The sequence below is a fragment of the Anser anser genome (genome assembly GCF_964211835.1).
Source record: "Anser anser genome assembly, chromosome: 6".
NCBI lineage: Eukaryota > Metazoa > Chordata > Aves > Anseriformes > Anatidae > Anser > Anser anser.
In genome coordinates, this window is record NC_139726.1 from 13,210,772 (window position 1) to 13,224,512 (window position 13,741).

At 36.7% G+C, this 13,741-nt stretch overlaps 1 long non-coding RNA gene across 2 annotated transcripts in view; it reads right to left on the bottom strand.

The window, feature by feature from the left end:
• Positions 1-960: 960 nt before the first annotated feature.
• Positions 961-13,741, bottom strand: part of LOC310901740 — a 50,031-nt gene continuing 37,250 nt past the window's right edge. Inside the window, exons 2-4 of one of the 2 annotated variants that reach the window (XR_014586110.1) lie at positions 4,757-4,804; positions 3,915-4,083; positions 961-3,014 (exon numbers count right to left, since the gene is read on the bottom strand). This is a non-coding gene — a long non-coding RNA (uncharacterized lncRNA). The remainder of the gene's footprint in view (positions 3,015-3,914; positions 4,084-4,756; positions 4,805-13,741) is intronic. The other variant, XR_014586109.1, reaches the window with a different exon arrangement.

The window sequence follows — 13,741 nt, forward strand, 5'->3', positions numbered from 1 at the left end:
TTCTGTCAGCTTTGTATATCCAGCCTTCAGGTTGCAATCAATTTTTCTTTCTTTCATTCTATTTTCACTGCTCTGCTGCAATTACAGAAGCACCAACCTGGAATGCATCCAATTGCCATTGCTTCTCATGGATAGCAAAAACTGACCCAGAGCCAACAGGATAATGGAGCAATAGTAACTTGAAAACAGAACCTTTTCTGTACGGACTTTGATAAGCCTCTTTTTCTCTGTCTTTCAGGCCAGTGAGAATGTTGCTAGAACAATATCTACTGCTTGGACCAGCCACCTCTGTCATGGTACCTCTTGTCTATGACTCCTTTTCCCATTTCATATAGGAAAAATCTCCCCATACTCACTTTCAAAGCCTATCCTTGGTGTTCCTTTATTATTTTTCCACATTAATGATATATGAAGTTATTGATGTTCTGCACTTACATGCTTCCATTAATGCTGACATCCAAAAAATATTTTCTTCCTTGCTTAGAAGTTCCCCAGGTCAATCCAGTATCTTCAAATGGGGCATATACAGTCTTTATAAACTTTTACTTTTCCTCCAAAACTGTACCTATCCTTGAAACTCAGCTAACATTAACTAAGGATCTGTTTAATTGTGACTTAGCATAATAGTTTTGCCACGACATTCAGCTGTTGCCTTCCCATTGACATTCACCTTGTGTGTATGTAAGGGGCAGACAACAATTTTTTCTTACATGTAAAAGAAATTTTTTAAAAGGACCTGGAACACAGGTTTGGCACATTTGGGGCATTTTTTCCTTCTCTATAGTCTTAAGGAAGCTATGGCTAATAAAGAAAATTAAGAAACAAGTTTTTTTGTTTGGCCCACACAACAGCTTTCTGCTCTAAGTGGTGCCTAGGAGAATCTCTATCTGTATGCCCAAAAGGTTGTCCAAGAAGATAACCCAGTGGGACTGGACACAGTCCAAAAGTACTCTGAAGACAGCAGCAAGTTTCTTCTTGACTTCTCTGAAGCAAACTTTCATCTAGAGAGAGAAAGTAGATTTTTTTCTTTGTTCTGAAGTAGCAGGGCTGGAAATACAGAGAGGACAGACAAAACTCATTAAGTGTACTGAGGAAGATTCATGGTGTCTAGGTTCTTCCTACCCATTATAATGCTGGCAGTTTCAAAGAGGTGTCAATTTTCTGTGCCAAAATACAGGACAAAAACTACAAATCCTCTTTTGAATTCATGAGAAGAAAAACTATTTATTTGTGATTCATGATGAAAATATACCTTAAACGGGTATAAAAGCAGCCAGTTTTGTGTTGCATATAAAATAGCCTTATAAACACCACTTACATTGAAATGCTTATAGTTCTCATGCTTTATATGTGGGATAAGCCCTGGGTTTGAATTGTGTTTATTATTTAAGGGCTTGCTTTGACATATCAAGGTCTCTCCCATTCCTCCTGATCATCCTTTCCTTTGAAGGTTCACTACCCCATTGAAATGAGAATTTCCATCCACTGCATCAAACAAGCAATGATCTGTTCTGAAAGGTTCTGTATTTAATGGCACCACATGTAATGGGAGCAGGGAGAGGAGGGGAAAGTTTTTTTCCTAATCTCCCTGGTCAGCTCATTCAGCGTAATAATATTAAATCTACTGCATTACAAATGGCAGAATAAACCTAACCTTGGTGATTCTCCAGTAAGTAGAATTCAAGTCCAGGTAATAAATGAATTGTATATTAAAGAGAGAATGAGAAGCCCAGAGGGGAAGGCAATGCTCCAAGTAAGGCCAAATACTTGCATCTCATCCATCACTACAGACCTTCACTATAACAACTTTGAACCATAGGAGGAGACAAGAAAATATAAATGTTAATACACTTTTTGTACATAGTGATAATTACAGGTGATTACCTTTGTCAGTACTAGCTCCTGAACTCAGACGTTTTTGTGTGGATGCTTAATTCTGACTTTTGTTGTGATTGCCATTAATTCATGCATTTTAGCAAGCCATATGTAATAAGAGTTCCTGAGAAGTTAATACATTTTTTTTTCTTGTTTTGCTGGGAATTCTCAAAATGTAAAAGCAAACCCTGTAATAGCTTTTATTTACACGGTAAATCACTGGGCAGCCACTTAACTCAATAAACTGGAGTTTATTTGCAGCAAGTAAAGGTCTATCTTAAATTTACAGTCATGACCTTCAGCTGTCTTTGATTTTTTTTTTACAAGTTTGACAAATGTACTGGGGAAACAAATCACGGCCATCTTGGCTACTCTGGAACAATGGAGCTTTCTAGAATTCAGGTAAGCCTCCTTAAGAACAGGACAAATGCTATCAGAGACAGCCTTATACTTTAGAATTATTTTACATTAGAGCTACAAAGCAAGTCTAAAATTCACCACCTTCTTTCTAAAGGGAAGGTGCTTTTTTGATCTTGTCTTTTGTCCTATAACAACACAACAACACATGGGCACAGATATATTCTCTTTCTCTCTTTATCTGTAGACACAGCAGTGGTGAGGCCCCAGCTGGACTACTGTGCACACTTTTGGTCCTCACAGCTCAGAGTAGAACTGAAGAAACTGGGGAGGATTGAGCAGGCAGCAACCACAGCAGTGGGGCACAGACAATATGATCAACAAGGAGAGGTTAGTGATATTGGGCTTGATTATCCTAGCAAAGGGAAAGCTGAGAGGCAACTCACAGAAATCTGTTACTACTTAAAGGGTGGTTACAAGACTGAGGGAGCCAAATGGTGCTAAGTAGCATCAGACAGTGTAACAAGGGGCGACAGCCAATGTGCAGCTTGCAAGCTTCAGGCTGGGCATTCAGAAAAACAAAACAAAACAAAAAAGAAAAACTTCTCTTAGAAAACCACTGCTGCACTGCAATAGGTTGTCCAGACAGACTGTGAAATCTCCATTCTTGGACATTTTCAAAACTAGGTGTGGACAAAACAATGCTTCAGTGTTGGCACTATTTCCACTTCAAGGAGGCTGGACTAGATGACCCCCAGATGTGCACCTGGATGGTCTTCTACCTATGGGCAGAAGTTAAAAGAACAGACAAACCCATGAAAACGTTAGACCTGCTAGTTAACATATTTCAGGAAGACATTCAAATATGGTGTTGATGAGAACAGGGCAGAAAAGGAAATTACAGTCTCTTTGTGACTGTCAAATCTAAATGCTACATTACACAGACAAAAAAAATAAAACATAAAAAAAGCGGGGTGCAACCAACATACCTCAAACTTCATACTACTTGATCATGGACAAGTGTTAGCATTTGTTTCTGAAAATTCTGTTGACTTAGATCTGTGGGTTAAATTACATGCAAACCTAATGTGAAACCCCTGTTTTACCTTTTGGTTAAACAACAAGAGAATACACATACACACCAAATGCCTGACCCAGGATAGCTGAGTCTGAAAAAGTACTATTTTATGCTGAATACTTGACAAAAACTTTGATCTAGAAACTCATTCATTTTTATGATAGTGGATGGCATTTCTTTTAGTATTATCGCTAAATCCACCATGAAGCATTGTTATATAAACAGCATTTCAGAAGATTAATAGGTGGGCACAACCCTGACTGGTACACCCAGCAATTAAAGGTTTTTACATCCTGACTTGGCAAGATCTCTCCCAATGAGGTATGCTAAAATAAGGAAACAATTCTCTCAAGCTTCTCTGAACGGTCAAGTTTTTGCTGATATCAAAGAACTCATCTAGGTTTGTTTAAACTCTCTCCTGAAGTTTTTGCGACAGAGTTCATAATGATTTCACACGAGAAAAATCATTAAATCTCCTGCATTGTGATTTCCAGTTTCAACTGTAAATGTTGTTATGGTTATTCCCTAAGATCTGATGCTTTGGTATTGTATCAGCACCTACAGGCTTCAAGTAAAACCATGTCTTGCCTTGGTTCAACAATACCTGTTGTTGGCCATCTCTTCTCCAGAGATGTTGTAATTACATAAGACAATCAGACTATAGGGGGGAAAACACAGGTTCTGGAGTATGAGAAGATGTGATCGTTGTCAGAATGGGTCATAAAGCCAGCCATGATCTTATTCATTACTCTTCATCCGTTGTGTAAAAACACCTATCAAAAAAAAAAAAAAAAAAAAAAAGTAAAATGAGTGATTAAAAAAGTTGTAACAGAAGTTTAAAGCCACAGGGAGGCAAAAGAAAAAAAGACACCAGTCAGGTCAACAATGTCTGTAAGGGTATTTACTCATTGAAGGGAAGTAGATTGTTAACTGCTGTTTCAAATTCTACAGTGTTCTTAAAGCAATGTTCTTTACTTCATTCTTCTAACCTGGTATGTTACTTTTTTGTTTGTTTAATGACACCAGACATATACTTAAGAAAACTGCACACCGAGGATCTGATTTATTGCCGAGGATTCTATTTGCATGAAAAAACAGCACTAAAGCAGAATTTGACAGGTACTTATCAATTCAACTCCTAGGGGGTGCATTTTCAGTCAGTTGTGTGAGGAATTAGGCATGCAGCTACCTACAATTTATTTATTTAAATCTGTGAGCATTTAGTGTTTTTCCTCAGGAAATAAAATCACTGGCTGGATTACTTTGCAAGCACAATTTTGTCATCTTGACCCACCCAAAGCTCTGCCATTTCATTCAACGACATCCCAATAACCTCAATGAACTTCATTTTTGTCTCGTTTCTGCCATTTTGAAACCACTGACAAAAATTATTCCAGATTGCCTGTGGCTGCTCCAACCAGCACGAGTTTATTATCAAAAGAATACCTGTCTGTTCCTCTGTGTGTCATCTTGGAATTAGGTCCAGACGTTCACCTAGAACAAGGTTTTCAAAAAAAAATCTTGCACGTTACTAAGAGAAATATGCAAACTCAGAGGATTCTGAGTGATCATTATACTGATCATGACAATTCATTTTTTTGCATGTTATAATAAGGGATATAAATGTATTTCATTCGGAAATCAGCTACAAGGACTAGGTAATTGACTTAAAACTGCTACGGTGTCTGCCCACTAGTTGGCAGAAACAGAAACAATATTGATAAGAAGAGGAATAATTATTTCATACTTGCAGTAACAGTTGTCCATTTGCATAAACATGAGTTCAATGCTATGGGAGTGCCTCTGGGTCCGAGTTTTAGGCGGATGATTCCTGCTTGCTGTCTGTGTCACTTGAGATTCTAAATTGTTGTTCAGCAGCACTGGAAACAGCTGCTTGACAGGTCAGGCTTTTAAAATAATCTTTGGACATTTGTCGGCAGAGAGACATGCTGATAGATAGAAGTGATATATACAGAGAAGAAAAAGAAGTGGAAAATCCTAAGGATGCCAGCTGAGATGGAGTCTAACCTAATATATTCCAATGTATGAGAAAAGCAGCTTTCTTCATTAGAAAAGAGGCTGAGCAATGAATAAAGCATGTATTCATACAGAGAACACCGGTGTGAAAGATCATGGAACAAAGCTGCATGGATAATTTAGAAGGAATGCATACAAGAAGATAGGGCATCAAAGTAAGTCAAGAGATCTAGGTTCTAGGTTCAGACCCAGCCCCCAGTCATGAACAACACTTTGGATAAATTAAATCTGGTTATGTCTTTGCTTCCTCTCTCATCTTGTCTGCCTTTTCTGTCTAAACACTAAACTTGTTAAAGCACAGACAGTCTCTTCCATGCTCACACAGTGCACGGAGAAATAACAGCCCCGTGCTCAGCTGAAACTTCTAGACTGCACCATAACAGAACTGATTGATGGTAATGAGATCTATGGAGTGCTGTATACACTGGCTTTTAAAGATATCCAAGCTGGGCCAGAGCTTTGAGATTTCTCACACACACCACTGAATCTCATACTGTTCTGCCAGTTTAAAACACTGCCATTTAGATTGGGCAGGAAAAGATTGGATAGCTAGCAGGTAGGGAGCATGACTTCTCCAGCATCAAAGCACATTGGGAAAATCTTACCAACCTGGAGCTCTAAAGCAATAACTAAGCTAATCTACTTCTTGCAGGTGGAATATATTGATGATGGAAACCTTCTTTTTGAGATTTTTATTTTATTTTTTGGTACATTATTTGGCTCTATAATAATAGGAAAAAATAATATTGGTAATAATTCTTGTTCTAATATTAGCATATTGATCATAATATGTATTTTTTTTTTCAGTCCACTGTAGATGAGAATGTCCATGATTTTCTCATTTGAAAGTCAACTTTTATTCTGGGGAAGGTGTGGTGGTTTTACTCGGGTTGGCAGCCTTCTGATCTCCATGTTGTTACCTGTACGAGTTGCAGTCACCAGTGAATTTCTTCTGAACTGGTATTACCAGACTTTTTTTTCTATTGAAAAAGGAGAAAGATACTTTCCTGATAGGATTCAAGAGCAAGAAATTATCCTTTATTATTTCTAATTTGGATAGCTTTTTAAAAAGACCACTTGTTCAGAAGTTTTGCTCAGTAATATAAAATTGTGAAAGGTACTTTTTTTAGTTAATGTGCTCAAGAATCTCCTGTCTTGCTAGAAAGAAGTATGATGTCACCTGTCTGGAGACAAACAGGCTTAACATATTAAAATGTTTTCAACAGCAGCCTGCAGATATGTTGCACTATTCATTTTTGAGTCTTGTGTTTATTGTGGTGGAGCGTTTGCTCATTTGTGAAAGAGATGCTATGCTAGCAAAAGGATTTCACATTATCCATGTCCTTTTTTCTCTGTACTGCATTCCCAATACGGAGTACTGTATTTGTAGTACCACACAAACTTCTATGTGCCATACACACACATAGGCTTCCTTTTCAAACTGTGCTCAATTTTTTCCACTGCCTCCATCCTAAGGGATGGTTTTGAGCCAGGAGGTGGTATAACAAATTTAAATCTACATGTCAAGGGATGGCAAGTATGTTCGTGTTATTAAACTAACAGCAAACCAAGTAGGGCAGCTAGCTTTTGACTTCACACCTCAGATCTTCTTTATGTGAAGTCTCTAAACTGGGTCTCTCTCTCTCCCACTCTGTCTCCCTTCTATCTCTTACCTTTAACAACATTTCTGGGAACTAACCTGGCTGTTGGATTTCTGTACTTTTTTCAAACTTTTCATTGGAACAGATCATTTGATTTAAAACTTACAAGGAGAGAATTGATAAAATTCATAACATGGACTTCCTAAACTTTTTTTTTTTTTTCTCCTAAAATACAAAGGAAAGGACAAACACATATATATGGTGTGGTCTGAAATAATGCAAGAAAATTAGTTTGGGACTGAAAGAGATATATCAGATATATTAATGTAATCTGTTCTTAGAAGCCTCAAAGAAAATTTCATAGATGCCTTTAGTACACTTGTGTATTTACAGGTTTTTGATTTTTATTTCCCCCCCCCTAATAAATTATCCTTGCTGTAAATTAAGATGGTTTCTTATGTCCTTCCATACTATTTTCATCGCACTTGAAACTACAGTAGATTAAAACTCAGATACAGCAATTTCCTGCTCACACCTATGAACAAGTTACCATTCCCAGTTGTATACAGGGACTCCGGAGATAATGGAGTTTTTGACTCACGCCTATCTTTAATCTCATTTAGCAATTTGGAAAAAGAGGAAAAGAATAAAATACTCCAGTTTTGCTATAGAAAAAAAAAAAAAAAAAACAGCAGTGGAAAACCTTGTTCTTCATTTTTGTGAAGGCTTGGCTCGATTTTGCAGTGCAACCACGTTGGCATGAAACATTTGTTTAGAGGGTATTTTTCATTAGACCAAGAGATACAAATGTAAAAAGACCAGTTTTGAAGATGACAAGCTCATGGAAGGAGTCTGTTTTGAACACTCTAACCTCTGCTAAGATTCAGAGATCAGAACTCACAATGTTTGTTTTGGTTTTACTTTCAGTCACACTGGATAGATTTATCTTTTTAATTGCTCAATGACTCCATTGTTCACATAAATAGTGTGTGTGAGACAAACACTTAGGAATTTGCTTTGAAAATTCATACCAGATATAGACTTTCTGCTAGGTTTTCTTCTGGTCTAACATTGCATTCATTTAACAGCTCTAAAGGAAAAAAGAAAAACATCAGTAATGTCTTTTGCTGGATTAATGACAAATTGACTAATGTGCTCTACCCACTTTGTGCCATTCAAATGACATTGAATAGCTTTAAATATGGTTTTAATAGCATTATTGAAATGCTGTTGAACAACCTGTATGCACCAGCAAATCTGTCCTTTCAAGTATAATAGATTGTATAGGCTCATTTCATGTTTCTTATATCCAAATGAGATTAACACATAGTTTTGTTTAACTGTAAAATGAACAGAAGGTTCAGCTCTGTAGCTGTTATTGAGAAAAAGATGTTTCCACATTTTCTGTTCAAGTTAGAACTGCAGAAACCAGGCCAGAAGGAAACATAAATCATAAATAAATTCATTTTTTGCACTTCAGAATTCTGCTGATCCACACTTGTTGGCCCTTGCGTTACAAGAAAGCAATAAAGTAACCCAGTATCACAGAAAGATGATGGGATGGACATTCTTCTGTGAGATACTTTCTGTATGATCCATGATCCATATCTGGGTGTAAATGCAAGTTACCATAAAGTAAACTAGGACATGAATTTACACACTTTATTTCAAAAGCTACAACACTGCCTAACTCATCCTGAAGTCTCCTTTAGCTCTGCAGAACTGATTGTGAGTAGTTTTATATATTAACCACATTCTTTTCACACTGATGTGTGCACAATTAGCAGCCTTTATGAATACACTTTTTAACGTATATTAAAAAGTTCATTAAAATGCTGTCTGATGCATTCAGTGTGTTGGTTTTTTTAATTCTCTCTAAAAAAAAAAAAAAAAAAAAGGTACCAGTCTGTCATTTAAGTTATGCAGGAATTACTAGAAATGAATTTCTAGTACCTTAACAGAACTCAAGTATTTCATAAGCCATAACAACACAATGGATTTGGTGATCACTTCAGAATAATCATGAATGACACTGCTGCTCCTTTTGTAGCTTTAAAAAAAAAAGCCATTCAGATTTTTTTTCTCTATTTTAAGCAGTTTGTGAAGACCAAATTCTCTCTACCCACAAGTGCTGCTTAACTGCATGCCAAACTGAGAGGTGTTTCTTCATTTCTCATCAGCTTCTTTGTCTAGCTCAGTTGAAACATCATCACTAAACATAGGCTTGAAGGGACTGAAAGACACACAGTTGAGTAAGAAGATAATTTAAAAAAACAAAAAAATAGCAAACCATATACCTCGTTCTTTTTCTCATTCTCCTGGAGGGTAACTGGGGCTGAAATTAGGAAGGTATGAACTATTCCATTCTGTTCTCTAGAGGTATTATATATAAAGTGATTACATGTTTATGGCCTGGAAGATTTGCTCACCATTTCTTATAATATATATCTGCAGAAGAGACATGCCTGAAGTCTTATATAAGATACAAGTTATCAAAAAAAAAAAAAAAACTGGCAGAATTCAGCTTTCGAGTCACCATCAATATTTTTAATTGATTTGTTTGAATATTTTCCCATATATTACTAGAAAATTATGAAGTTATATGGAATTATATTCATGATTGTAATTCTAGTGTCAAGTTAAAGAGAAAATCTTTATAATTATAGTGAAAATGTGGTGAAACTCTGACAAGCTGAAGATTTTAAAAACTGGTTAGAATTAATTAGTGATACGCAAGATGCTGTTATCAACATTATCCTTCTAAGGGCTATATCCCAAATTCTAACATATGCTAATAATACTTGTCTCTGTAAGATTTGCAACTAAAATTAAAATTTCTTTAGTTATCAATTTTCTAAAACTACCTTGAAATGTAGGAAAATTTCTATATTAGTCCTTACTTTAAATCTTGATCCTGTCTATGACAGGAGTAATTCCAAACGTCCTTGGCCTTTGGAGATATTGAGCTCTGGACAGGAACCTTCATAGTTCTAGCTTATATTCATATGCCATAACAATCATGATTTGGTATCCTTTTTACAGAGCACTTTTTACTGCTTCTTGATATCTATATTGTTAGCTTTTCTTGATGGAGAATATGTGCTTCAGAAGAACTGCTCTGCAGTTCGGTGATTAATCTTTCTCAAAAAACACAGGGTGTGGCCTTCAAGCCTCTTGAATACTATTGAACAACTGATAGTGATTCCCATCATTTGTCCAGGTTTCATGAAAGCAAACTTATCAATGGTTCACTTGAACAACCCCTGGGAAATCTCTCATTCTCAAGGCTCAGAATAGGCTGCTAAGCAATTCATGCATGGCTACCATAAAATGAGATTGAACAAGGATAGCGTTAGGGTTTTAGAACATTGTTATATGAGCTGGACATCAATCATTATTCTTGAAACTACCTGTCATATCTCTCAAACTGGGATTTTGATAGCTTTCAATGTACCTGCTAGTACTGGCTCATCATCTTGGTAACCCGATATATTTTACCATATGATGCACTCTATCTATTCGGACTAACTTTGGAGCTAAAATGCAGTATGATGGCACTGAAAGACAGAACAATGGCTAAGCCCTGATCATGTATCTTGCTTAAACAAAGGATTCATACTGTTAAATTGGTAGCAGCTCTGCAGCTGAACACATATAGCTGTACTAGGAGCATGGTCAGTTGAACAAGCTAAAAGAGTACCATAAAGAGAGCAAAATAAAACATTGCAATTTCAGTGATCTTCTGCTGGTCAGGATCATAGATCCTTCTGCTTTAACATTACCCTCCTACACTGAGTTTTCACTGAATGCAAATACATCCCAGCCTTAGAGAAACATGAAAAGAGTGAATGAGAGTTTTTAACAGTATGTGATATCTCTGTTAATTCAGAACTACATCAATTCCACCACTCTGGGTGACACCGCACTGCTGTGCTCTCAGTCACATGGCTGAAATATAGACCAGCTTTTGACCACTTATATTCACAAAAGGTTTTCCAGCATCTTTTCCTCTTTACTATTTTTGTGTGTGTGTGTGTGTGTGTGTGTGTGTGTGAGAGAGAGAGAGAGAGAGAGAGAGTTTGAAAATCTTGGTAAAATTTGCATGTGAATAATGTTATTAACAAAGAATTACAAAACAGTCAGTATGGTTTCAAATTGTAAGGTAAAGAAATGTAGAACATAGACCTAGAAAGGCTCTCATAAATTGTTCAGTTCTCTCCTTTCACTCACTATAGTTACCCTAGCTCTACCTAGAGATTCTTTTTTTTTCCTTTTTTCTATGTGATACATAACTGAGAAGCCTACAACAAAAAATTATTAAATTGTTGCCATATTGTATTCTGGCAATAGCTACTTACACAGTCACGGAGAAGAGAAATACTCCATAACAGAGAGAATGGACCCCAAGTGATGCAATTCAATACAGCCCTACTAATCTCAAGCAAGCTTGGCACTGGTTAAGGAACTGATCCATAATTTATCATTCAAAGTATATAGGTCTTGGTAATCATCTAGATGGAAAGCACTATTTTAATATAAAATCCTCTGAATCTATTATCTATTATTTGCCAGACACTGAATGAAGTTCAAACAGTAAAAATGTGTTTGACAAAAGAAAGTGAGATGAAAGTTTTTGGGGAGAGGAAAGCAGGCTATTGGAAAGGCCAGAGGGAAGTAACAATGGGTTTTATTAAAATTACACTACACTGTGATTGCTGGTCAAAAGCAGCATGGCTATTCGTTAAGTACTGACAATTTTCTGATAATACCAAAGTTGTTTGCACTTTGGTAGAAATATTGGGAGTTGAACTGTTTTCCCACTGCCTTTAGGAAGACTATCTACCACAATACCAAAACTATATGCTGGGAATAAGAAACCCCACCCCACTCCCATTTCATACAGGAAGGACTGTGTCCTCTGGTGTCTTTACCAGAAGCTATCACCATTGCTATTTCCACATTACAGGATGAAGGGACAGCAGAGACACCTCTTCTTGTGTACACATACTTCAGGAGACATCTAGAAGCTCAAGATGCAGCCAGCACAAACTTCTTGACACAGGAAAATTCACTCTGTGGCAGTGGCACCTGAGCAAATTAAGTACAGCACCTGTGGACTTCAAGCAGTCCTCAGGCTTGCATGGGAACAGACTGATACACACACTCACACACACACACACACAATCCAACAACAACAGGAACAAAAATCCACATCACCTTTGAGGTGATCAGAAAAAATATGAGATACTGCATACTATTCACCTAAAGAAACTTTTGATTCTTCACTCGACTCAGTAAGGTCAATACCTTAGCACGAGCAGGGTTTTGCCCTATCCATGCTTTGTAGATGTTTGTTCTCCAGATCTAGAAATGACATCCAAGGATTCAGTCTAGAATGTTTGATTATTTCACAGAAATTCTGTCCTGTGATCCAACAATTGTTGTATGACTGTGGGGTTAATTACTTAAGTGTTCATGACTAGGTAAATGTTGTTTGTTTGACTTTTAAATTAGAAATTATAGTCACTGTAGGACCTGGCAGACCAGCAAAAGGCTCCGGAAAATAGTTGTATGTTACTGATTATATTAATTCAGTCTTTTTGCAAGAGCTATAATTAAATGTTCTTACAGCTGAGTACATTCTCATTTTCATTCTTTCATTTTAATCTACATTTTTTCTTTTAATGTGCATTTTTTATGAGCTTAGTTTTGATATTGCCTGGACCAATTCATTCTTCTTACCGTCTCTGGAACTTAGGTGACATGCACTGTATTTCAAAAATCTCTCAACTGAGAGGAGAACAAATCCTTTTTTAGAAGCTGCACTGCATTTTTCTTTGCAGTAAGAATTGGAAGGGTGGGTGCCGAACAATGTCTTTTATAAACCCTCCTGTCTCAGTTTTGATCCCATTTCACTGTTAATGTTCTAGATTCGGCGAAGTGACTGTTTCATGTGCTTCATTGCTATAGTAACACTAACAGAGAAGCCTTCCTAACATAGCAATTTAGACTCTGAAGGGGACGGTTATACAGAAGATGACATTGTAAGTAAATATGAGAAGATGAATATCTCCTTGGGAAAAAAAAAATCTTTTAGAATTTTTATGAGTTCTAAAACATAATTCATTTTTCTTACACTGTATCATGAGAGTGGTCCAAAAACCTCTGCTATTGTCCTGGGCCCTTTCATGACACAGGGAATCTTTGCTTTGAAATCCTAAGATCACAGGAAGGAGAGTGAAAGTTTTATTATCTGCTTCTTACACACAAGCAATTGAAGCAAAGGCAGATTTAGACTGAACATCAATCTCCCGAGTTGCTTTATCCACAAGACTATAATTTTACTGAATAGAAGTGTGAGAAAAAGACCATAGAAATATACGCAAACAGATGTAAAAGAAAAGCTTCTGTTCAATTTTTAACTTGTCAACATTTTTAAGAGTGCATATCTCTTGAAGAGTACTGTCACTACTACAGATAACTTGCCCTTCTGGTAATTGCTGGTAAACTCAACAATTCATTAAACACTACTCAGAGAAGCACAAAGCTGGAGTACAGCTCTCTCCCACCAGTTATTTAAGGGCTCTTATGTGCAATTTATCTAGACTTGCTCATTTAGATGTTGTCTTACATCCCCCTCAGTTACAAATAGACTTCAAAATAGTTCATCATCCTTATATGATACAATCACAACTCTTCTTTTTGCTCAAATACAGACTTTTGCCCTTCTGGTACATTACGAGTACTACTACAATATCCAACTAATAAAAGCCAGCAGCTCTTTAGACTTGTC